This window comes from Pelophylax lessonae (assembly GCF_965119305.1).
Source record: "Pelophylax lessonae genome assembly, chromosome: 2".
Taxonomy (NCBI): Eukaryota; Metazoa; Chordata; class Amphibia; order Anura; family Ranidae; genus Pelophylax; species Pelophylax lessonae.
In genome coordinates, this window is record NC_138769.1 from 254,903,984 (window position 1) to 254,930,612 (window position 26,629).

Here is a 26,629-nt window from a genome sequence, read left to right on the forward strand (position 1 = left end):
TCTCCAAATTGGGCACATGGCCTGAGCTTGCCCTTTACGCCTTGGAGGTGCTGGCGTGCCCTGCAGCCAGTGTATTATCTGAACGGGTATTTAGCACGGCTGGGGGTGTTATAACAGACAAGCGCAGCCGCCTGTCCAGAGACAATGTGGACAAGCTCACGTTCATTAAAATGAACCAGGCATGGATCCCACGGGACTTTTCCGTACCTTGTGCAGAATAGCAATGGATACCGACCTTACCCAGCCATTGTTCCATTTTTGCTCTTTCTCACTCTTTTGGGGTGTACCCTCATTTAAAATTTGTGAAAAGAAGCAGTGTTGGCTACCTCGTCCTCCTCCTCAGGGCCAGATTAACGTAGGGGCTATTGGAGCTGCAGCTCCATGCAGGCCCCTACCTTTTATATAGGCCCCGGGTTGGCCATATTTACTGTGACCGCTCTTCTGTCACTTGTAAACACAGAAGTCTGGCTTCTATGCTCGCTTCCCCAGGCAGCACCCTCAGAACCTCCCCACACAGCGCGAAGGCCGGACAAGGAGGGACAGTTGCCGATGCATGGATGTGTTTATGGGCTTCAGAGACAGCATCCCATGTTGAATTAGGCATGCATGGCTGCACCCTTCCTCCTCTGGGTGCATGCCAAGGCACGGCCCTTAAGGCCCTTCAAAATCCTCAGCACCAAGACCATGATGCTCTTAATCCGGCCCTGGTCCTCCTCCACCGCCGCTTCCACCTACACCGCCCATAGGTGTGCGCAGCCTATTGCATTAGGGTGTGCACCCCAAAGTTGAAATACACATGCATGTGTTTGCCTACATGTACATGGCCCCGATACATTACTCTCCCTGCTGGCAAAGAGAAATAGAGCAGAGCAGGTGCGAGGGAGATCTTTCCCATCTCCTCACTGGCAAACAGATCGATAATGCTATGTGCCCTAGGTGATTAGGGTGTGCCCAGGTACACCAGGCACACCCTGTGCGCACGCCTATGACACCGCCACATCCACCACCACCTCAACCTCCCTCCTACTCCTTATGGGCCTCGTCCTTCAGAGATGAAGAACATTGTTTTATTTTTCTGTTTTTTTTTTTTGTTGTTTTAAGTTATTTCCCTATCCACATTTGTTTGCAGAGCACTTGCCATGCTCTTAACTACGTTTTGCTGCCATTTGCAGCACTCTAGCCCTTTCCATTGGTGTTTTAGAGCCATTTTAGTGCCTTAAAGTTCGGGTCCCCATTGACTTCAATGGGGTTCGGTGTCCGGGAAAAGTTCGGTAAAAGTCCGGGACACGGACCCGGACTTTTTTTTAAAGTTCGGCCGAACCCGTCGAACACGGACATCTAGGTGTCCGCTCAACCCTAGAGAATACGTGTAACCTCCCATCTTATGGGAAGATTCTGTCTGTGGTGTCAGATGAAATTGCACCACTATGCTACCAGGATCTGTCCGAAGTGTTCCTTGAGAAAAATGCTCAAGTGTTGCCTCCCCATAGGGATTACGATTGCACTATCGATCTACTCCCTAACAGCAAATTGCCTTTCGGTCATGTTTATCCCCTTTCACAGGATGAACTTTCTCATCTCAAGGAATACTTGGATGAGAATTTGACAAAGGGGTTCATTAGACCCTCTACTTCTTCCACTGCTGCAGGACTTTTCTTTGTCCGCAATAAGGATTCCAGTCTCAGGCCTATTATCGATTATAGGCAATTAAACACGATTACGATAAAGGATCGCTATCCTTTGCCGCTCATCCCTGAACTTATTGAACAGGTGCGTGGGGCTACTTATTTCACCAAATTAGACCTGAAAGGGGCATACAACCTAATCCGAATCCGTGAAGGGGATGAGTGGAAAACAGCATTCAGAACCAGATACGGACTATTCGAATACCTTGTGATGCCATTCGGGCTATGTAATGCTCCCACAGCTTTCCAAAGATTCATAAACGACATCTTTAGAGACTTACTTGATGTCTGTGTTGTAGTATACCTAGACGATATACTTATTTATTCTCGATCTATGCCTGAACACATAAAACATGTAAGACTTGTGTTGTCCAGACTGCTCTCACACAGACTATATGTGAAATTAAAAAAATGTCTATTTCATAAAGAAGAAATATTATTTCTAGGATACTTCATATCCAAAACTGGAATTAAGATGGATATGAGTAAGATATCCTGTATTCTAGACTGGCCTATACCAACAACTCGTAAGGCCCTACAGCGATTCCTTGGATTCTCGAACTTCTATAGGAAGTTCATCAAGAACTTTTCCGCTATTGTGAGACCTCTGACACAACTGACAAGTATAAAAAAACCATTCAAATGGTCAGAAGAAGCAAATCAAGCTTTCTGCTTGTTAAAATCAAGCTTTACTTCTGCTCCCATACTACGCCATCCAGACCCATCCCTCCAATATATTCTAGAGGTAGATGCGTCAAATATGGCAGTAGGAGCAGTTCTCTCCCAACGACCAACAAACACTTCATCACTCCACCCAGTTGCTTTCTTTTCAAAATCACTAAGCAGCCCAGAGGTGAATTACCCAGTGGGTGAAAAGGAGTTGCTTGCCATAAAACTGGCACTGGAGAATTGGCGACATCTGCTCGAAGGTACCCAGTTACCAATACTCATATATACAGATCATAAAAACCTTCAATACCTCCAGACTAACAAGACTCTCTCTCACCGGCAGGTACGATGGTCATTATTCTTTTTAAGATTTAATTTCCTTGTGACCTACACGCCTGCAGACAAAAATAAAAAAGCGGATGCCCTATCACGATTAACCGAAGATAACTGCGCCAAAATCCCTTCCATTCCCATAATACCCGTTCCTTGAAGGAAGAGATTTTGCACAGTATAAGAATGGAATCACCTCCACCACAACTAAGTACTGATGCAGAAGGCTTCCTCTATTACAATGACAAACTCTACATACCCCCTACTATGCGCACCAAGATCTTGGAGTTATCGCATGATGTGCCCATGGCAGGACATATGGGTATGACGAAAACCTTTAATTTGCTCACCAGGCAGTTTTGGTGGCCTGATATGAAGACATCTGTACAAAAATTTGTTTCTTCATGTGACATCTGTGCAAGGTCCAAAATTGACACTACAAAACCATCTGGACTACTTTGTAGTCTACCAATACCCCAGGTTCCATGGGAAGTTGTGTCCTTAGATTTCATAGTAGAACTACCACCCTCTAAAGGATTTAATACCATCCTAGTGTCAGTGGACCACTTGACAAAGATGGCACATTTCATTGCTATCCGTAGACTACCTTCATCTAAACAAACAGCGGAACTACTGATGAAACATGTGTTTAAGTTGCATGGAATTCCAAAAACTCTTTTGTCCGACCGTGGTTCACAATTCATCTCTAAATTTTGGCAAGCACTTTGTCAAATTTTACGCATTGAGCGAAAGCTCACTTCTCCCTACCATCCTCAGACCAACGGACAGACTGAAAGAGTCAACCAGTGCATTGAGCAATATCTACGTTGCTACACATCATACTTGCAGGATGATTGGGTGGATCTCCTTCCTCTAGCAGAATTTGCTTACAACAACGCAACCCACAGTACTACGAAGCAAAGTCCGTTCTACTTGAACTATGGGTTTCATCCCAATCTTCTTCCACCACGCATCCTGCCATCGAGTAACCCAGTAGCCTCGGATTACCTTACCCAAATAAAAGACTCTTCGGGTTTACTCAATACCACTATATCACACGCTCACAGTCAACAAAAAAAGTACTACGACCTTCGTAGAAGACCTTCTCCTCAGTATGCTATTGGGGACCTTGTTTGGCTATCGACAAAGAACTTAAGATTAAAAATCCCTAGCAAGAAGCTTGGACCCTTATTTTTGGGACCCTTCCCAATTAAAAAACTTATCGGGAAAGCTGCAGTACAGCTCACCCTACCAGCAGATCTCAAGATCCATCCCATCTTCCATGTGTCACTACTGAAGCCCCATGTTCCTAACCAAGGAATAAGGCCTACCATCTTGCCTCCACCTCCAATACAAGTTGAAGGCGGAGAAGAGTATGAGATCAAGGAAATTTTGGATTCTCGCATCCATAGAGGAAGACTCCAGTATCTCATAAGATGGAAGAACTATGGACCCCAAGACGACACCTGGCTAGATACCTCTGATATTCATGCGCCTAGACTTATACGGAACTTTCACTCGAAACACCCAGAGAAACCTGTCCTATAGGCCTTCCGGAGCCGGCCTTAAGGGGGGGGGGGGTACTGTAAGATTCCGGTACCTCCGGTACCCTTAATCACCACTTTTCTCTGTAATGCGTCCCACCTTTCTCTTCAGGTGGTACGCATATACCTTTAAGAACGATGATGTCACTGCTGAGCGCCGCAGAGCGGCTATTTCAACCGCCGGCGGTCTCACTCACATTGTTCGTTCAACCTGCCTTGCTATCCACATGCTTTCAAGCCTGTCTCTCGATTGGAACCTCCAGCTATTCCCTTTACCTGGAGCAGACCGGAACCTCGCTACAGATCCCTGTATCTAGCTACCGGATCATTCCTTATCTACTGGACCTCTCTAAACTACTAACATTACAAGTGATAAGTACCCCGCAGGGGAACCCTCCATAACCTTATTGCACTATCTACCTATGCACATTAAGGACTGTTACTACCTATCCATACTATCCTATCATCTGCACTGTTACATAGATTGCTAGCTATTGAGCCTACTACCATCTATCATCTGCACTGCTGCATAGATTGCTAGCTCTCCTGTCTACTACTATCTATCCTTGCACTGGGTTACTCTATCCTGTATTTGTCATCTGCTGTCCTCACCACCTGTTAGCATACTCGATACTAACCTATCTGCATTCCTAAATACCATCTTGAACTCTCCTATACAAACCTATCAAGTGATTACCATCCTTGTCACTGTTCACACCTGTCCCTTCAGCACATCACCTTCATACTATCATATACATCCTATCACTCCAGGAACATCTCATTGAGTGTGTATATATCTGTATGTTGAAGCTGACAGGCCCACGGTGATGAGTCCTGGAGAGTTGGATCTGGTATTCAACACATCTCTACATGACTACTGAGTGGAGATTTTGCAGCTGCAAATCCAGCCTATACTAAAAACGCAGGAGCGTTACACTAGGGTGTTAAAGTCCATTCAGTGCATCATGTTAATAAAATAATTTGCCCATCAAATTTGTACATAAAATTGTTAGAGTCATGAATCTGAAACATACAGGCTTCACTGAGGTAGCAGTAAATCCACATCTCATTCCTATGCAGCTGTCTTTAGTGGTGTTGGGCTTGGGGTGTGTTGCTTTTACCTGTGAGCAGGAAAGCACTGCTATCTGGTAGCCATTCTGGTAGTTTTTGCCTTAGCAACTTAGATGGGCTTAATTTGGGAACAATACTTTTCAGAGGTGCCTTGCTATGACACTGTGGCTTGACTATGTAAAAGTATGCAACAAAAACCTTTATCCTGAAACATTGAATCAGTTTATTTACTTTTCTGATGACTAACTGGAAATTGTACTGGGGAGTTTTGTATTGCTCTGTATATTGCCCTGCCCAAATGCACCTTTTAGCAAGTTTTTAATTGATCTGAGCCACTGACATTGCTACTACTTACGATAAAAGTAAGATAGTTTATAAATATGCTTCTGGAAATGTAAAGAATTTGATATGTCATTTCAGGCAACAATTTAAATTGTACAGGAGAGCCACTTATGCTATGCAGCATACACTGTGGCTATGCTAAAACCAGTATACTTTATTAATGTTCATTTAAAATTTCTGTTATCTTACATAATAACTTAGTTTCATAGTTAGTCAGGTTGAAAAAAGACACAAGTCCATCTGGCTCAACCAATAAAAAACAAAAACCGATAAAGAAAACCCAACCATACATTACCATATATACACAATACTGTACCCGCAGTTGATCCAGAGGAAGGCAAAAAAGAAAAAAAACAGCAAAGCCTTCTCCAGTTTGCTACAGCAGGGGAAAAAATTCCTTCCTGATCCCCGGAGAGGCAATTGGTTATTCCCTGGATCAACTTTACCTATACACAGTGGTGTATTTTGGTTTTGTGCTGCCCTAGGCAGGACTAAAATTGAGCGCCCCCCCCTCCAATTTAAATTTGCCCACCCCTTCCTGTGTGATGCACCTACCTCCTGCCTGTCCTCATCTTTTGGGCCCTCTGTCAGCCTGTTGATGTCCCAGCTGGGAGCAGAGAGGAGGTTTGAGAAGGAGTGCAGGCTCTGGGAGGCACCAGGGATGCTGCACTCGCTGCTGCTTAGGACAGGGTGACGCCGTGGCAGTTGAGGTCTTCTCCCTCGCAGGCTCTCAGTTCTAGCCAGCTTCCAGGGTCGGCTGGCTGCCCGCTTGCTGTGTGAATACGTCGCAGCTGCTGTCAGCGGGGGATTGGTGAATTTTGCTTTATTGCCCCGCACCCCACTGTCACTGGACCAGCAGGACTCTTTGGACCCCACAAGCACTAGGTGTGGAGGAGGAGGAAGTTAAAACCTCCTCCACTTTGAATCATGGCCAGGGCCAGGGTGTCACGGCCGTGACGTCACTGGTTGCTAGATGCCAGCCGGCTCTAGCAAATAGTGGCCAATAGACTCTCAGGTGGAGGTGGGGGCAGCTATTTTGCTGCCCCCCTGCAAAGTGCTGCCCTAGGCCTGGGCCTAGTTGGCCTAGGCCAAAATACAGCACTGCCTATACATCTTAGTACCCAGTTATAATATATACACCCAGGAAATAATCCAGGCCTTTTTTAAAGCAATCTAGTGAGCTAGCCAGAACCACCTCTGGAGGGAGTCTATTCCATAAATCTATTCTAGTCCTTATTCGGCATACTAGAAGAGTTGCTCATTTTGTGTACCTTTCTCTGGATTTTGTCATTGTATCGTCAGTGACCAAACAGGTTTGATTCCAGAAACATCTGGGTTTCTGCAAGACTCAATAAGGAAATGCAATGGGTGTGTTTGAGAAGTATCCTCTGCATCAAGAAATTTTTTTTTTTTTTTTTTAGATCATCAAATTACTGACAATAGGGAGGGGGTAGACTGCTTTACTACAGAAAAGCTTAGATTAAAAACTGATCTACTAGGCATAAGGGCTTTTATCTTTGTATGCATCACATGGTTGAGAGTGTTTTTACCCCACTCAAAATGACCTTAACAATATAGTCTTAAACATAAATATATTCAGAATCATGATGTTGTAATAACTCTTTCTTGCATGTCCCCTAGGAAGGGTAATTTAGAAATGAAGGATTTTTGCAAACATTTTTGTGATAGTTTTGCATGATAAAAGCTATAACATGGACAACAAATATAATCTGTTACTAACAAAGACACTGCATCACATATTGAATTCTAATAGTTCTAGAACCTAAAGATTACTATCTCTGCATTGGTCAATTTCTTTCTTAAATTTTTGTATTACTTTTTCAGTGTTTTAGGTATTTTCCTTTTCAGTTGAGTTTATAGATATAGTCATACTACTTTAATAACACTTGGATGTTATATCAGCTAGCATACAGTAGATAAAATAGAGTAGATTAGGGTGAGCAGTTCGAACACCCAAATTTGCAGGACGCTCAACGGGATGTTTGCATGCCCAGTGCCCCACAATGCACTGCACGCTGCACAGTGCTTTCTAAAGCTTTGCCCAATCAGGGCACAGTGAACAACTGGTTGTTAAGGAGCAGGTTGGGAATCTAGCCACAGCATCCTTAACAATTAATGAGTCATCAGCTTTCAACGGGCTTCCCCACTGACAGTTGAATGAAAAAAAGAACATTGCTGGCAATAGAAAAATGTAAAAAGGGCCTGGTATGGATTGTGGGGACCTCCACGTTGTTTTTTTAACATTTTTGTATTGCCGGAAATGGTATTGTATTGTCTGCAATGGTATTGTATTGTCGGCAATTTAAATGTCTTTACTATAGTGGAACAATAAAACACAATAGATGGTTTAGAAATTGTAATGTTTATTGCACAGACCTGAGACCACATGTGACCAACAAACAAGTCTCAAGATAAATGATGCTTCTTAGATCTGTACCAAAAATAAGTAAATAAAAAAATAATGAATACACTCTTTGTTGTGCAAAATAAAAATATAAAACCGTCACACAACTTCACAACTGGTAGACATACTGTAACCTACTTCAAGTATTTTATAATACTGAACAATGTACCAAAAATAAACAATAATAATAAAAATATACACTCTTTGTAGTGCAAATAAAAAATATGAAACTGATATATAGATTCTGCCTCTATTAAAATCACTGTCATTATTTGCCAGATAAATCCAACTTTAGCTCCATCCATGCATGCGTTCATTCATCCATCCATTTATCCACCGATAGCATCCTTCCATTCTCCCCATCCATCCAAGCTATCCACGTATTATTAAACCAGTGGTTGTATCTCAAAACCAGAAGCTTATCAAACTTCTGGTTGGAGAGCCTATTCCTGTTTTGAGTGATGACAAGTTTCCCAAGACTAAAGAGTCTCTCTACTGGGGCACTGGACGGAGTGGCTGCATTATATCTGAGTGACATTTTCTTTATCAGTGCAAATACATTTGGAGAGTCTATCTCTTGTGCTCCTGATTTAAAATAATCTGCGACTTCACTTTCAGCGGTAGAAGAAGTGTCATCCTCCTCTTCAAAGTGTTGATGTTCTGGTAGTGGTACCTGCTTGCTGGTCTTGGTCTAGGACAAGTTTCGGGCACTTCGCCAGCAGACTTGACTTGGCCTTGTCCGAAGCCAACGTAGTTTGAACTTGGGCAGGGTCCCAGCAGCCAAGACAGCATCCTCGCTTTCCAGCACCTCAGCAAATTTTGTTTTGATTGTCTGAAATGATAGGAATTCAAAGAACATATTATTTTATTTATTTTATTTCAGGTACTTATATAGTGCCTTCAGTTTAAGAGTATCCAAAGTTGTCTTTGGGAAATAGACATATGACAACATGAGTGCTGCCAGCATTGCTGCAGAGGTTGATGGGGTGGGGGGTCAGCCTGTCAGTGCTCAGACCATATGCCACACATTAGACAGGAGCCAATTAACCTACTACTACCAGCATGTCTTTGTGAGGGGGAAATAAATAAAATAAGATGAAATTCTTGGATGACTGGTTAAAGATATTTAAATTAATTAAAGTTCTTACCATCATAACTGCCTCTGGAAGGTGAACTAGGATTTGCAGGCCACTCTTCAGTTCCAAGGTCTTGAAAATCAATGTCTTCAGTGTGGGTAGGAGTGTACCATGGAAACAGTTATCTTCTCCCTGAAGAATGTCTAAGGCTACTGTAAGTGGCCTCATGACAGTACAGTACTCCCTGATGAACTGATGTTCTCGTTCTGTAATGGTTGTCATCTCAAACTTGGACGAGATGTTGTTCAGCTAACCCCTAGGAATCTCACCCATTCAAGCCAGGGCATCATAAAAAGAATTCCATCTTGTACTGCAAGGGACCATCAGCTTCTTTGCAATGATGTCATCCATGGTCTCTGCAGCCACCGTTGAACCATTAGCCATGTTCCATAAGCCTGTACATTTTGTGGTAGCGCTTCTATATATTGCTTTTGTTTGTGGTTTTGACAGTAACCACTTGTCAACATTAGTGCATGAAACAAGGTTTAAAGTGTGAGCAGCACACCTCTGACGTGGCAGCAAAGTGATCACAATTTCACCACCACCATCATCATCACCACCATTTTGCAATACATCATTAATGTCTTTAAAAGTCACCTCCTCCTCATCATCCTCATCATCCTTCTCCTTGACTGGCGGCTGGTATCTTTTAAAGGCCTTGACTAAATAGAGCCATTATCCATGACAGTTGATATAATTTTATGGGATATGCCATAGGATAAGTGAATGTTCTCAAGCGCTATTGCAATAATGTCATTAATATGACGACCCTTGAATTTTCTGCATGCTAGTGCTGCTTTCCCTCGCTTCATGCTGTTTGAATTTTTTTCAATGCACAGTTATGCCAAAATAGCTTTTATTATGTGCCATCCAAATATTGGCTGTTGTGGAAATATATTCTACATGTTCAAAGGTCTTTTTGAGGTCGTCATTCATTCTGGCAAACTTGGCATATATGTACTTTGAAAAAGTCTTTATGCATGGCGGGCCTACTCCCTGTCTCGCAGGTATTTTCGCAATGATTGCCGGCAAAGAATCTGACTGAACTGTCGACAACGGTAGCATCTCCTCAACTATATATCTGGAAATTATTTTGTTTAATTCTGTCTACATTATAAGAGTTTGCGGTGGGGAAAAATCAAGTTTCAGTTGCTTTGATGTCGTGGCTCCATCTCCTCATTTGATAGTAGAGCTCATGTTATCAGCTGTGTTCTTGGCCACTAGTTTTGTGGCAGCATGAGACGATGTGAGGTGCTTCATTAAATTTGAATTACTTGCCACCAGCGTGGAGAGACTCTTATTTCCTGTTGCACATTACATAAACATTCTTGCCTTTCACCTCAATGAGGGAAAAGTAGTGCTTATACTTACAGTTTGCGAAAGCTACCTTTGAACTCATTGGATTTGCCATCGCTCTGACTCCTGGTTGTCGTCGGTGTGTGCGAATGTGTCTGTGCGTATGTGTGAACTGAACAGCAGTAACACAAAAAAATCTCTCAAAGGACTTGTAATAATAATGGTTCAATGAAGGTGATGAGATGATCAGGCTTTCATAAGAACATTTTTATTAATTTAAGACCATATAGCCTTGTCCTTGATATCATATGCACTGTCTAATGTAGTGTACTGATCATGAGATGGAATGATGATTGAAGCACCTGCTCTGCTGTAGGTTAATATGGCCTGGTGATGGTGGATGGCCAAAATTGAGGCTGTCTCATTTACTGAGTGGAACCTGCGTGGTACCTGAGTGGTATTTGCTGAGTGCTACCTGCATGGTACCTGAGTGGTATTTGCTGAGTGCTACCTGCATGGTATTTGCTGAGTGGTACCGGCTGCGTGGTACATTGGTACCTAAGTGGTATTTGCTGAGTGGTACCTGCGTGGTACACTGGTACCTGAGTGATACCTGTGTTGTACCTGAGTGGTATTTGCTGAGTGGTACCTGCGTGGTATTTGCTGAGTGGTACCGGCTGCATGGTACTTGTACCTGCGTGGTACCTGAGTGGTATTTGCTTTCTGAGTGGTACCTGAGTGCAGGGCCGTCTTTACCGCAGGGCAAAAGGGGCAGCTGCCCAGGGCCCTGTCAATCTTTAGGGGCCCAAAGCAGAGCTGCCCCTTAAGCCGCAAATCGGTAGCCCCATCGGCGCTGACCGCTGCGTCTAGACTGTCACTTTAAGCGTCAGAAGCCGGCATCCGGCCGGGCCTGGCATCGGTGCCCCTGCACTGTGCTGAATAGTATTATCTAGCAAGGAGCGAGGAGTGGGCGGGGCTGTGAGCTCCGCTGATGCTCTGGCCCCGCCCCTGTCTGTGAATGGTGTGTGGCGGCGGGAATCGAGGTAGGACTCGGAGTAGCCAGGACTGCACAGTGGAGCCGATAGAGTGCTCCTGTCCTGTCACGCAGCGTCGCAGCCACTGATCAGAGCGGAGCTGGCCAGGACCCGACCGGACCAGGTAGGTCTTTCTCCTCCCTAGGCTCCCAGGCTCACCAATACATGGACTAGAAATTTTTAGAGATTCTCCACCAGTTTCACAGATTCAAAGTAGGGGGGAGAGGGGGGTCAATGCACATGACAGCATCTAATCCAGTTAGTAAATCCTAACCATTCCAGGCTCGCCACTGCAGCCTGGAATGGTCAGGATTTACTAACTGGATTAAATGCTGTCATGTGCATTACCCCCACCCCCCCTGGGAGTGGAGTGGGGGGAGGGGTAGGGGTAATGCACATGACAGCAGCCTGGAAGGGGGCACGCTGGTCTCTGCATTGGAAGGGGGTACGCTGGTCTCTGCATTGAAAAGGGGTACGCTGGTCCCTGCATTGAAAAGGGGTACGCTGGTCCCTGCATTGAAAGGGGGTACGCTGGTCTCTGCATTGAAAGGGGGCACGCTGGTCTCTGCATTGAAAGGGGGCACGCTGGTCTCTGCATTGAAAGGGGGCACGCTGGGGTTTCTCTGCATTGAAGGGGGCACGCTGGGGTCTCTCTGCATTGAAAGGGGGCACGCTGGTCTCTCTGCATTGAAAGGGGGCACACTGGGGTCTCTCTGCATTGAAAGGGGGCACGCTGGTCTCTCTGCATTGAAAGGGGGCACACTATACCTTGATTACTGAAGGCCCCTTTCACACTTTTGTGACCTCCAAAGTCACGCAATTTTTTACAGCGTTTTTTGCCTCAAAGCAATGCCTATTACAATTTTCTGTTTGCGCCCCCCCAAAAAAATTTTGAGCACCAGCCGCCACTGCCAGGCTGTGTCCAGAAGGATTTATTTATTAGAGAGCACGCTGCATGACTCTGGGCCACCACCAGACCAGACACTGCTTGATGGGCCTACTTTAGGCCTGATTCACATGTATGCAGGTTGGGGGCCCACATTTTCAAAGGCACAGCACCCTATTCATTTGAATGAGCTGCTTTCCCGCAGAAAAAAATGGTGCATGCAGCATTTTAAAATTTCAATGGCATCCTGCACCATGCGACTTACCTGCAGTTCCTTCACTGGCAAGTTTGCTGTATTTTTAGGTATGTGGGCCATGCCTTTAAAAACACAGTGCATTTGCGTTAACTGTGTCATGCAAACGCACTGTGTTTTTAAATGCTTGGCCCACATACCTAAAAATGCAGCAAGCTTGCCAGTGCAGGAACTGCAAGTAAGTCGCATGGTGCAAAAGCAGGATTGATTTCAAGGCCACTGAAATTTTAAAATGCTGAATGCACCTTTTTTCTATGGGAAACGCTGGCATAGCAGCCCATTCAAATGAATATGATGCTGTGCCCTTCTAAAATGTGGGCCGCCAACCCACATGCATGTAAATGAGGCCTAAAGCAGTAGTAAAACAATTTACATGCAGGTTTAAGTCATACCGCACTAGTATACACATTGACGTGAAAATGGCTGCAATATAATGGGGCGCTGTGATTTGATAAGGGGTACTGCGATGTGTAAAGGGGCACTATGACGTGAAAATGGCTGCAATATAATGGGGTGCTGTGATGTGATAAGATGTACTGTAATTTGTAAAGGGGCACTGTGACATGAAAAAAAAAAACTTTTCCACAGAGATTGAGATGTTGGGGTGGAGAGCTAAATTGCATGGGGGGGGGGGGGGGCAAGAAAATGTTTGCCCAGGGTCCAATCCATATTAAAGACGGCCCTGCCTGAGTGGTATTTGCTGAGTGGTACCTGCCTCCAGAAGTGCTGTGCTCCAGGACTCCAGGAGTCAGCACTCAGGCCTCAGTCAGGAGTCTCAGTCAGGACCGAGGAGCAAACAGCGGCAGGCCGAGAGCCTGGAGATGATGTCAGCTGATCATCATAGAGAAGTGTTAGTTTTCTACTGCTAGTACTACCCTTTAGTGGAAGATTGGAAGTCTGCAAGTCTACATAATTGTAATTATAGTAATGCCGCATTGGTAACAGTAACAGCGTTACAGCAGGGAAAAAAGTAATTCATTTCATTACTCGTTACCTAAAAAAGTAACGCCATTAATAATGCTGTTTACTTATAACGACGTTATTCCCATCACTGGAAATTACTGTTTGTCATTTTTTTAAAGTAAAAATATTCATTGTCTTACTGTGTCCAACTTAATATATATCAAAATATTGTCAAAAGTATTTGGACACCTGCCTTTACACGAACATGAACTTTAATGGCATTCCAGTCCTAGTCCATAGGGTTCAATATTGAGTTGGCCCACCCTTTGCCGCTATAACTACTTCATCTCTTCTGGAAAGGCTGTCCTCAAGGTTTAGAAATGTGTCTATGGGAATGATTGACCATTCTTCCAGAAGCGCATTTGTGAGGTCAGGCACTGATGTTGGGTGAGAAGGCCTGGCTCGCAGTCTCCGCTCCAATTCATCCCAAAGGTGTTCTATCAGGTTGAGGTCAGGACTCTGTGCAGGCCAGTCAAGTCTTCCCACCCCAAACTCGTTCATCCATGTCTTTATGGGCCTTGCTTTGTGCACTGGTCAAAATCATTTGTTGGAGGGGGGATTATGGTGTGGGGTTGTTTTTTCAGGGATTGGGCTTGGCACCTTCGTTTCAGTGAAGAGAACTCTTAAGGCGTCAGCATACCATAACATTTTGGACAATTTCATGATCCAACTTTGGGTTGGCCCCTTCCTGTTCCAACATGACTGCGGACTAGTGCACAAAGCAAGGTCCATAAAGACATGGATAAGCAATTTTGAGGTGTAGGAACTTGACTAGCCTGCACAATTCTGACTTCAACCCGATAGTACATCTTTGGGATGAATTAGAGCGGAGAATGCAAGCAGAGTCTTTCCATCCAATTTCAATGCGCTTTTGGAAGAATGGTCAAACCTTGTGGACAGCCTTCCCAGAAGAGTTGAAGCTGTTAAAGCTGCAAAGGGTGGTCCAACTCAATATTGAATCCTATGGACTAAGACATGGATGCCAATAATGTTCATGTGCGTTTAAAGGCAGGTGTCCCAATACCTTTTACAATTTAGTGTATTTAAAGGACTGCATCATATACGTTGCACATTGGAATAAAACTTGTTAGATGGGAGCAAGGATCACATTCCCTCTGTGAGCATACATCCTCGCTCTTAGTCAAGCTCATAATATAAGTGTACCACATTGGCCTAAAGCATTAAATCCAAAGCTTATGAATAACAGCCAGGAAAATTACATATCCAGAAGGAGAGGGCAACAAGGAAACTGCATATAACATTGCATGTTTCCATATTGTGAAGTGGCGAAAGATGTAGCTGCCCTTGATTAATTAAAAAAAATATGTTTGCAATTTTGTTAAAGCTGGATTTTAGGCAGATAAAAGAAAGGAATTAATGCAGTTCCATATTTATTTATCTTTTTTGTTTGTTTTTTTACTTACTAGAGTAAGTTCCTGAATTTGGATTGATGTGAGCGTTTTGCAGTCCAGTGACAGTTATACAGTTATAATAGATATTCAATGTAAAAGGAAGAAGCAGCACAAAGTTCAATGAGTTTATGTACTAATAAGAAGAAAACAGACTCACAGAGATAAGCTGAATCACTATGCTCCTTATCCATCTGTCATTGATGCTGGCCATTATTCAATCTAGAAGGGTGAAGACACCTTGGGGTAGATTTACTAAAACTGGTGCACTCAGAATCTGATGCAGCTGTGTATGGCAGCCAATCAGCTTCTAACCTCAGCTTGTTCAATTAGGTTTTGGCAATAAAGCTCGGAAGCTAGTTTGTATGCAAAAATGAGCCTGAGTTTGTACTCTCCAGCTTTAGTAAATAAAACCCTTTGCAACAGAAAGGAAGTACTGCAGGAGACAGGTTGAAGGTGAGCATTGCAACAAAATCTGCTTTTTATTTTATCTTTTAATGAGCTAATAATTATGTATTTTATTTTTTAGTCACAGTCATTATTGTTTTAAAGTTCTGTGAATTCTGTGAAAAGGAATACGTGATTTCTGAAAAGTTGGTCCTAGAAAAGGAACTTTTATTGCAAATAAAAAGCATATAAACAAGCACATACGGTATTCTTCAGATTTATTATAGGTGGTTGTGGTCGAACAGTGGCAAATAATATTGGAATAAAGGAATGGGTTGCATGTCACAATTCACAAGAGTTAATTCAACATCTTAAAGATTTATAAGGATGTGGAGATATGATATCCTTTTTAAATGGCAACCACCATTAATTTATTTTACTTGCAGTGCTGAGTCTTTTGATTGCATTTGGCCTACCTAACTGAAGCTGTAAATGCAATACTGTATTGATCCCTAAAGAAAAAAAAAAGTAAATAGTCATCTTATTACATGAAATCAAATATTATGGGCAGTCTTTTGTTTCAATCTCCAACTGCAACTGTGAAGCAAGCAACTCATGTTCACACAGGTCAGGAAAAGTGAAGACTATTACCTACTTGCAAGCAGCTTTACCCTTTAGGCTTGTGTACAACACCTTCATTAATAATATTGCATACAGAAGATTGATGGAGCTGTCCTAAAATACACTGTTTAAGCACACTTTTTACCTCTTCTTTACACAGACTGCATGAATAATTCTCTTTTCTGTGTGCTAGTCTAACATTATAATTCCCCACTCTGTCTTTACTCTCTTCCATTTATGCTGTCAGTTTCACACCTAGCATGACATGTAATGCATAATGCAACCTTACATTTTTTAGTTTTAATTCCGTAACAAAATTTCAAAGGAATACAAACAAAAGATGTTATATATTATTCTGCTTTTTAAGACAGGTACACAGAAAGGCTTGCTTTCAATGAAATATTAAACACTTTTGTTATCGAAAAGGACCTGGAATACATTAGAATTTAAAATACCTTTCACTTGTAATTGCAGATAAAACACATCTACAGACATAAATAATACACAGAGTGTTTTGAAGATAATCTTCTGTACAATGCCAAATTATTCTCATTGGTGTCAAATATATACAAGCTCTTTGTTCAGTCTGTTCTGCCTGATATTGATGTTTACAGCATAATAATGTATCAGGTCTAATAGGTTGACTTACTAAAACAGTATTTTTCACCATAGAATATGTTCACTTCTAATACCTAATCCAGTTAAGGAAAATTTAAAAATAGAAATTGGCCTTAAACTCCATTTGGTATATAAAGTAAATAGACAATGAGAATTCAACTTTTTTTTTCTAAATAAGGCATGTAGTCTTGAGGCAACACATACTGAACGGGAAAGGCAGAATTTTAAGCATTTAATACATTTCACAATACTGCTTAATTTATTTAAAAGGGAAGTCTTCCAGTTGTTATTAACTGACAAACAACTGAATAACAAATGCAAATGTTTATCAGATGAATCAACTCTATCATTGAATTCTACAAGCAAGTGAAAAAGCTAGTATCACTCAAGTTGGGCAGTGCTTACAGGACTCCACAGCACTTTAAAAAAATTTGATTGTGTCCTCCTCCCCAGAGAGACTTTCTAGGCATAGAGGCTGGTTTTCCCAAAGCTGAAATGTTGTAGAGCATGCCACCATGATGATACCAACCTTTATGCCTTAAAGAACTGTTAAGGTGCTTTGCCATCAGTCCCCCAAAAAGGCACCCCTCTTACTGTATCAGCATCCTGTGCTAATGTGTACCAGGTGCCAGTATTGACTAGGCTTATATGAAGCTTGCCTATGCCCTCTGCATAGTAGATAAGTTACTACAATCTACCAGATTGGGAAATAGGACACCTTTTAGCAAAAATTGCAGGGAAAGGGCTTACCACTGTCCCTGTCCTCAGTTATGAAGATTTTATATGCCACAAATTACTGATTAAACCCACACGCATGTGTTCAACACTACTTTATCTTTATATTTGCTATTTGCAATAACACAAAGTTACTTAAAAGTTGTATAAAATACTTAGTGGAGTATAGCAGAGGTTGTAGTCAGATAGTAGCCTTTAATAGACATCAATCTGAAAAAAGGGACAACTGAGGAAAGAGAAGAGAAAGGGGAAGGGGAAGGGAAGCTTTTGGTTCAAAAAGTGGCATAGGCCCTTCATAAGGGACAGTTAGGAGCCACGCTAAAGCACTCCATTTTACACAAAGATGATAGAACAAAACATGGGATAGGGAATGGTAAGCAGCACAAATATCTAGGTCAATCCTACTACTGTCCATATTGTACTATACTAATCTATAATTTTAAGACCCAGGCTAGGTCACACAGTCTATAAATATTACAATGTTTTGATGTTCTCAAACTTCTGAGTTGAAGTCTGTTTATTTGCATATAGATTAATTTCTATTCAGCAATTGAGTGAAGACGTAATAATTACACTAGAGTTCATATTTCTACTTTTACTGGCTGCCAAGAATTCACATTTTTTAAATATAATTATTAGCATGTAATTATGGAATCTCCTTTTTCCACTGCCTTTTAAAGAAGTGTGTGCACTGTATATGATGGTGGTGAGGGGGAAGTATTCCTCTGTGTTTTAGCTTCTGCTTCCTAAAGTGCTTAAAAGGGCAAAAGAGTATAGGCAAAGATAATAAAATTGACCCCTACATTGTGGCTTTGGAGTTTTGTTATGTGAGTGGTTATCAGCACTGTCATTTACTGTTAAGTGGTGGATAGATGCTGCATCCTGAAAGTGAAGGAAGGGGAGTTTGAAATGCAATATAGGGAACATTGGGGTTCATTTGCTAAAAGGAAATAGACTGTGCACTTGAGATAAAGCTTCACTTTGCAAAGAATACCTGTCAGGGGGCTAAAAAGGAATCATATAGGCCCATACATATTATTTTATACATATTGTTATGTTGGGCAGCCTAGCAGCCATTTTGTCATGAGGTGAATGTAAGTTCATTGTCCTTGGGTAAGATTTCTTACTGAAATTTTTAAATTCTCAGCAAAGACTTTCTTAAGCCATAAATTAAGAGGCCCTGACATCACACCAAGATAAGGTCTAGCCATGGTGGAGCCAAGTTGGGTTCTAATGAGGGTGATGTCATTCTTGTCTGTCTGAATTTTAACAATGAACAAGAGATTCAAATATTTTTATATACATAGGCCTACTAAATTGAATAAGTTCTAGGAATGTATATGTATACCATTTTTTTTTCTCTGTGTAAAGAGCTAAGTACTAATTCCACTTAAATTGCTTCACCTAAAAGGAATGTTTATTGAAGTAGTTTTAAAATCGTATCTAGGTTATATAAATCCTACAAGCTAGACACTATTCTTGACAGGAAAATGACATAGGAGGTAAACATCCATAAGTTTTAAGTTTTTCTCCAAGCTAAGGTCAGAAGGTTATCTTTGAGAAAATAGTTGAATTAAATTCAATCTCCCAAACTTTTATACAGGCCAACAGTGCCCCCTCTTGATATTTCAGAGTTATAGCCATTTAGTGAATGAGCCCCTATTTGAGGTATTTTCATATGGAAAACAAAATCCACACCCACATTTCTATAGGATAAATGTTTAAGTTTGAGTGAGAGACAGGGGGGAGAATTGGACAGACCATAAAGGGAGTAAGGTGTTCTGATGATATTCTGACACTGATGGGAAACATTTGAAGCTGAGGAGGCTAGTCAAACATGATATCCCAGGCAACAGAAATAGGAGTTTATTTTTGGTAAAGTATACATTTCTATATTTTCTACAGGCAATTAATTTGCCATATACATCTGACTGAACCATTGTTATCCTTATAGCATCAAGATTTGAATTTAGATCATTCTAACTGCAGTATGACTGGTCTAATTTTTTTTATCTTGGGAATTTTAGACACTTTTTAGCCCATAGAACATTGGGCAGTTGTGATGTATTCTTAAAATAAATTATCTTAATAGAAGTTTATTTTACCAAAAATTATCTTGACTTCTAGCAAGTCTTGGTGTATGGTGTAACCATTTTTGTCCATGCATTTTTTTTAAACATTGAGTTGTGAACATCTGTTGGCTGAGAGAAATCACATGTCAATTCTGTCAAATTTTGTTTCCATATTTTGTGAGCTCATGGAAAGCTATTTATCACATTCCAGAAGTTATGGGTTTTGGGTACCTTGATATTCTGTAATAATACTCTTTGATTACATTTCTCACATTACCTGGGTGATACATATTATTGAAATTTGTCCTGCATTTTATTACCAGTTATATTTTTGACATTTATCTGCACTGATTTTATTTAATAATATATATATATATATATATATATATATATATATATATATATATATATATATATATATATAAGCACAGATTAGGGCTACTCAAACGATCTCAAATTTTTGCTGATTTATGGAAATAAGTTGAGAATCTCCTTACTTATAGATCCTTGCTTATTTGCATAAATAGGCCTTGTTTACCAGAGCAGTATAAACATTCTGACATACTAATCACATGCAAGGAAAAAAAAACAGTATTTCTGCTTGCACATGATTGGATGATGGAAGTCAGCATTAAGTACTAAGCTCTGAAGTAACTGTTCTTGCAGAGTGCACAGTCTATTTGCCTTTAGTATATCAACCCCATTAAGTATTTTATTTATTCAGAAGGATAAGGTTCCATTTTGAACCCTATAGAATTTAGGGACACATTAGACAAAGTTCATGGATTATTCACAGATGTCTGTTTACTCTAAACTTAAGTGGTTGTAAAGGCTGAAGGTTTCTATCTTCATGCATTCTATGCATAAAGGTAAAACACCATAAGTGTGCTGCTCCCCCACAGCCTCCCCTACTACTCATCTAAGCTCCCTCTCAATCCAATGATGTGCAGGAGAGCCTCAGCTGTCCTGCAACTTCCTCTCCCCATTGGCTAAGACAGCAGCTGGAGCCATTGGCTCCCACATGCTTTCAATCACAGTCAGTGAGCCAATGAGAAGAAAGCAGGGGGAGGGGGCAGGGCTACATCACGGCTCTATGTTTCTTATGGCGCATAGAGCAGGGTTTGGGAGCAGGCAAGCACTAGTGCCCTCATAGCAAGCATCATGCTATTGGGGGCACTGGTCAAGGGGGAGGAGCCAGAAGAACAGGCAGGGGACCTGAGAAGAAGTGAATCAGGGCTGCTCTGTTCAAAACCACTCACTGTACAGAACAGGTAAGTATGACAACTTTGTTATGTAAAAAAAATAAAGTTAAACTTTAATACCACTTTAAAATCTGAAGATGTTTCAAATATACTGTATATAAACAGTCATATAAAAAAACTAAGTACACCCATTAGAAATTGTTAAAATGTTCACCATATTTGAACAGACAAACATCAGATCTTAACTTAAACAGTGCCTACAGATAAATGTGATATACTTGCCTTTCCAATATTTTGTTTAACAAATATAGTAATAGATGTAGGGCCATACTTACATTTTCTGTGTGATTGACAAGTCTACATTTTCAAAAATGTAGGATTATGAGAATTAATACACCATACCAATTTTAGCTGTCATTTGTTCAAGATTAAGACTTTTGATCTAATATATCATCTGTTGGCACTGTTTGAATGCAGATCTAATGTTGCCTGTTTAAACATGTTGAAAAAGGATGTACTTACTAAACTCAAATGAGTATATCTTACTTGGAAATACTAGATTCTTCTTTAATAAACTTTCAAATCAATATATCCAAAATACTACTTACTTTTAAGTCTATCTTCAGAAATGCAAATGGAATCATCCTGACCAGGTCACTTTGAGGACTGCGAAACCACAAGTTGAAAAAATGTAATCATTTATTACATTTTAGCTACTTCCATCAAAACAGCAGACACTGAGCAGTACTGCTTTATGATACAAAGTGCCTTTTTGGGCAGTGATTCAAAGGTTTTATTACATTAGTAACCACTTTTGTTATAGTACATCAGTTGTGGTCAAGTAAGTAAATATTGTATAGAGGCCTTAACTGCAGTCCCTGACATGTCAAACAAGCCGACCAAACCATTTTTTGGATTTATTTTGAATATATTACTAAAATTGAAATATATAAACAGTCTACTTTTTATTTTTAGAATAATTGGTGCCCTTTGAAAAGCTGCTTTTTGAAAAATGTTCTACCACAATTTCTTTCCTGATTGTGACAAAGTAACAAAGTATATATTTTTTGTTAACCCCCTCCCATCCACGCTACAGCCTATATACGGCTGCAGCGCGGACTCGAATTTTCGGGAGGCCGTTTTTAAACGGCCTCCAGTGACACGCCCCCCCCGCGCGCTCCTGCGAGCGCGCATCGGGGAGAATCTGTGTCGGCCGTGTCCCTTGGACACGGCCGATCACAGATCGTGGTGAATGGCCAATCACAGCGGCCATTCACCACGTGATCAAGCCTTCCAATGAGAGATGATCTCATATGTAAACACATGAGATCATCTCTCATCGCCGGCGCTCCTTCCTCACACAGAGACATGTAATCAGGGCACTGATCACCAGTGCCCTGATTACTGAAGGTAAAAAAACCACACACATTGCCCCCCCATCAGTGCCCACAGTGCCCGCCATCAGTGCCCCATCAATGCCCACAATCAGTGCCCATAGTGCTGCCAGTCAGTGCCTGCTCATCTAGGCACTGATGAGCACTGACTGGCAGCACTATGGGCACTGAGTGTGGGCACTGATGGTGCTGCCCATCAGTGCTCATCAGTGCCGCCCATCAGTGCTCATCAGTGCCACCCGTCAGTGTCCATCAGTGCCACCCGTTAGTGTCCATCAGTGCCGCCTATCAGTGCCCATCAGTGCCGCCCGTCAGTGCCACCTCTCAGTGCCCAGCAGTGCCACCTCTCAGTACCCAGCAGTGCCACCTCTCAGTGCCCAGCAGTGCCGCCTATCAGTGCTGCCTATCAGTGCCGCCTATCAGTGCCGCCTATCAATGCCGCCTATCAGTGCTCATCAGTGCGGCATATTAGTACCTCCTCATCAGTGCCCATAAGTGCCACCTCATCAGTGCCCATAAGTGCCACCTCATCAGTACCCATAAGTGCAGCCTATCAGTGCCCAAAAGTGCAGCCTATCAGTGCCCATCAGTGCCGCCTCATCAGCGCACATCAGTGAGGGAGAAAAATTTATTTTCAAAATTTACTCGCAGAAAATAAGAAAAACTTTTTTTTTTTTTTTCAAATTTTCTGTCTTTTTTCTTTTTTTTTGTAAAAAATAAAAAACCCAGAGATGATTAAATACCACCAAAAGAAAGCTCTGTTTGTGTGAAAAAAATGATAAAAATTTCATATGGGTACAGTGTAGCATGACCGCGCAATTGTCATTCAAAGTGTGAGAGCGCTGAAAGCTGAAAATTGGCCTGGATGGGAAGGGTGTTTAAGTGCACAGAAGGCAAGTGGTTAAGAGAGATTTATCGCTCTTGCAACAATAATTCAATAAGGAAAACCAAATGTTTTTGTTAAGCTGCATTTACGCAGACAGGTGAGCGAATGTGCCTGGGTTCTGTTCGTAACAGGGGTTCATTGAATCCTACAAAAAGTCCTAAATCCCAAACTTAAAATTAAACTATTGAAATCTATGAATCTTGATAGGCAATCCTGTCAATTTTTAGGGGTGCCAAGAGACTGTCAAAAAAGGACACAAAGCTAGACACTGGCATAGGTGATTTGTACCAATGTAAAAAATGAATAAATAAAATACTGTACAGTGGGGAGAGGGTCCTTCTTTGAATACAGCTTCAAAGGCAAAGTGGGAAAACTGCCAATCCTTTAAATTACATACTCAGATAATGGCTCTAAGCTGTATGTGGCATAAAAAAATAGTACAGTTTTTATAAATGGCATAAGCAGCATCGTATCCTAGCATCATATAATTTGGATGTGTAATTAATTGTTTAACTTTTGCATTATTGCTTGGATTGAAAAAAACGGTGGTGCCCAAATCTAACTAATTTCAACTTGAAAAAGGAAAAGTTTTTTTATGCTGAGATGAGGCAAGCTTTATCTTGAAAGAAAGATGTAGGGTAGGGGTTGTGTAGTGGAAGTCACGTCCTCCATGTTTCCCTCTTTCTTGGATGTCACATAAGGTTGATTGGTGGGTTCTTCTGGGCTACGCTAGGCACTTTGGACAGGGTCACTGCCTTACACATGGGGTAACTTTACTTGCATAAATAACTGAACTTCAATAAACTCTTTTGATGTATCACACACCACCACGATCACTGATGCATATAGAAGGGACATGCAGAGCCAATGCTCTCTCCACTTGTCCAGCGTGTGATCGCTACCTCAATCCCAGTATTGGAAAGGAGCCCTGTCTTGAACCTAGCACTGGCCCAATGTGCACACTTCACTTAACTCTCTATTCACTTAACTTTCCTCTTCAATACCTGTGTACAGGTTAGGGAGAACTTTGGTGCTTATCTGCTCCAGTTGCTATGGGAGATGACCTTCTCATGGAAAGAGTGCTGACAACAACACCTCCTGCTAGAAGTTTCCACCTGCCACATGTACATGCTTATGACAGGCTGCTGGTGAAACCTTCTTTACTCTTGGTAACCACTGTATCTTCACACTACATTAACTCTTTTACCATTATCTGCATACCCCAATGTGCTTAGTCACCTGAGCTGTAGACTGTATGTGTCGGTTACTTGAATTGCAACTTCAGACCAGGCAAGGACAACATTTCAAAAGCTTTACTTAAATAACATGGCATGAACATGACACAAAGACAATAGTCTTTCCCTAAATGAATCACTGGCTGCCTCAGCATACCTGCGCAGAAAATAATCCATATCTGGCTACGTTCATGATGGTTATATACTCCAGGGTTAACATCTTCCAGGTAGGGTGGACTACAAGTCCCAGCAATCCCTCCTAGGCTGCAGAAGGATCCTGAGGATGGAGGTGCATAAGTTGGGATTCTCTGCATATCCAGCAGGCTGACAGGATGGAGTCTGGTAATGGTAGCATCAGCAAACTTAGCTTTTTATCCCTCCCTGAGGTCTGGACCCCTGTCCGTTTTATAATATATAGAACCACAGGGTTGGACCCAGGAAAGCCAGCCATGAAAGAACCTGGGAAACACATTAAAGCCTAACCCTCCTGACTGGGGCAGCATAAACTCTACCTGCCTACAAACATTGCAGTGCTTTGTTTCAGAGGCAAAATCAACAAATATTGTACAGCGGCATGTAAAATATGTACTGGATTTTAGGCACCAATTCAAGAGGGAGATTAAAAATGATCTTGAAATAAACAGGGGGAATTGTTTAAGCAGACAATAGCAGCAAAGGGTATGCTGCAGCTGGATAGTACAGAAGCAGTTTGAATAGGCTGCCATGTAAAGAAAGAGGAGGCAAGTTTTATCTTGAAATACACATTAGAGTGTATTATTTCAGAGACAAAAGACAATGATATAGTACAGTAGCTATACAGTATGTAAAACACATAGCAAGGCCACAATGTAGGAGGAAGAGATGATGCTGATTTTTCTTTAAATAAAAATTAGAGTGTATTATTTTAGAAGACAAAAGCCAAACATGTTGTACAGTGTCTGGACAGTACGCAAGTAGCTTAATCAGGTCACAGAGTAAGAGAGAGAGATGAGGCAACTTTTATCTTCAAACAAATAAAGGAGACTATTATTGCAGACACAATAGCCAAACATTTTGTACAGTGCCTGAACAATTCATAAGGAGCTTGAATAGATCACAACGTAAGAGGGAAAGGTGAAGTAGGTTTTATTTTGAAATAAACATTAGAGGGTATTATTTTAGAAGCAATAGTCACACATTGCACAATGGCTGGATAATTTCAATGTGTTATCTTTTGTAGGTGATTGTAGCTATATTAGTGCACTTGCACTTTTGTATGTTTGTGTTTTTCATTTTTTTTCTTTTGTTTTCCTTTCTTTTTTTCTGTTTTACTTAACATTCTACTAAAACTTTGTGTATTAGTTCTGCTTGAACCTTAGGCTGGTCATACATGCTTAGCTTTCTTGTACAATTTTCCTTGAGATTAGACATGTGCAGTTCGTTTAGTTTCGAAAACAAAATTTGTACAAAAGTTTTGTTATTCGTAAATTCGGATGTATCTAAATTACTGAATTACAACAGCAATGAATTTAAACAAATTCAAAATTTGGATGGGATTTGATTCAAATTCAAAAACAAGTTTCAATCAAAATCGAATTCGAAAAATTTAGAATATTATTATCGAAGAAAATAATACAATACAATAGAATATAAAATAATAAAAGCAATCGAATAAAAATAAAAAAAAAATAGTAAAGAATAAAATATAATAGAAAAACAATAGCATACAATAAAATATAAAGAATATAACTATCTTCAGAAATTCAAATTTAGGATAGAATGAATTTAAATAGAAAAGATTAGAATAGAAAAAAAATAGAAAATAATAAAAAAAACGATTAATATAGAATAGAATACAATACAATACAATAGAAAGAATATACCTTTTATATTTGTTTCTATTTTATTCTGTTCTGTTGATTTTCTATTCTATTATTTTTTTATTCTTCCCTAATGTATTCTTTTCTATTCTATTTTTTTCTATTCAAATTTGAATGTATTTTATTCGAACGTTGAATTTCAGAAGATGGTTATAGAGTATTTATTTTATTGTATTCTGTTCTATTGTTTTTCTATTCTATTTGTTTCTATTTTATTATTTTATTTTCTACTCTATTCTTTTCTATTATTTTCTATTCTTTTCTAAACTTCTATTCAAATTCCTTCTATTCGAAATTCAAATTTGGGAAGATAGTTTTATATTATATTCTTTCTATGTTAGTCTATTCTTTTGTATTATTTTCTATTATATTGTATTCCCCTATTTTCTATTCTATCATTTCATATTATTTTCTATTTTATTCAAATCTTTTCTATTTAAATTCATTCTATTCAAAATTCATATTTGGGAGATGGTAAATATTTTTTCTAATTTATTCCATTCTTTTCTATTGTTTTTTCTATTTTTCTATTCTAGTTTGTACTCTATTCTTTTCTATTTAAATGTATCCTTTTCTA

At 40.7% G+C, this 26,629-nt stretch overlaps 1 pseudogene across 1 annotated transcript; it reads right to left on the bottom strand.

The window, feature by feature from the left end:
- Positions 1-8,379: 8,379 nt before the first annotated feature.
- On the bottom strand, positions 8,380-9,370 carry LOC309546656 (annotated as a pseudogene). Its single transcript has 2 exons — positions 9,215-9,370; positions 8,380-8,898 (listed from the first exon to the last, which is right to left on the bottom strand). The product of its transcript is annotated as an uncharacterized misc_RNA (transcript).
- Positions 9,371-26,629: the final 17,259 nt, after the last annotated feature.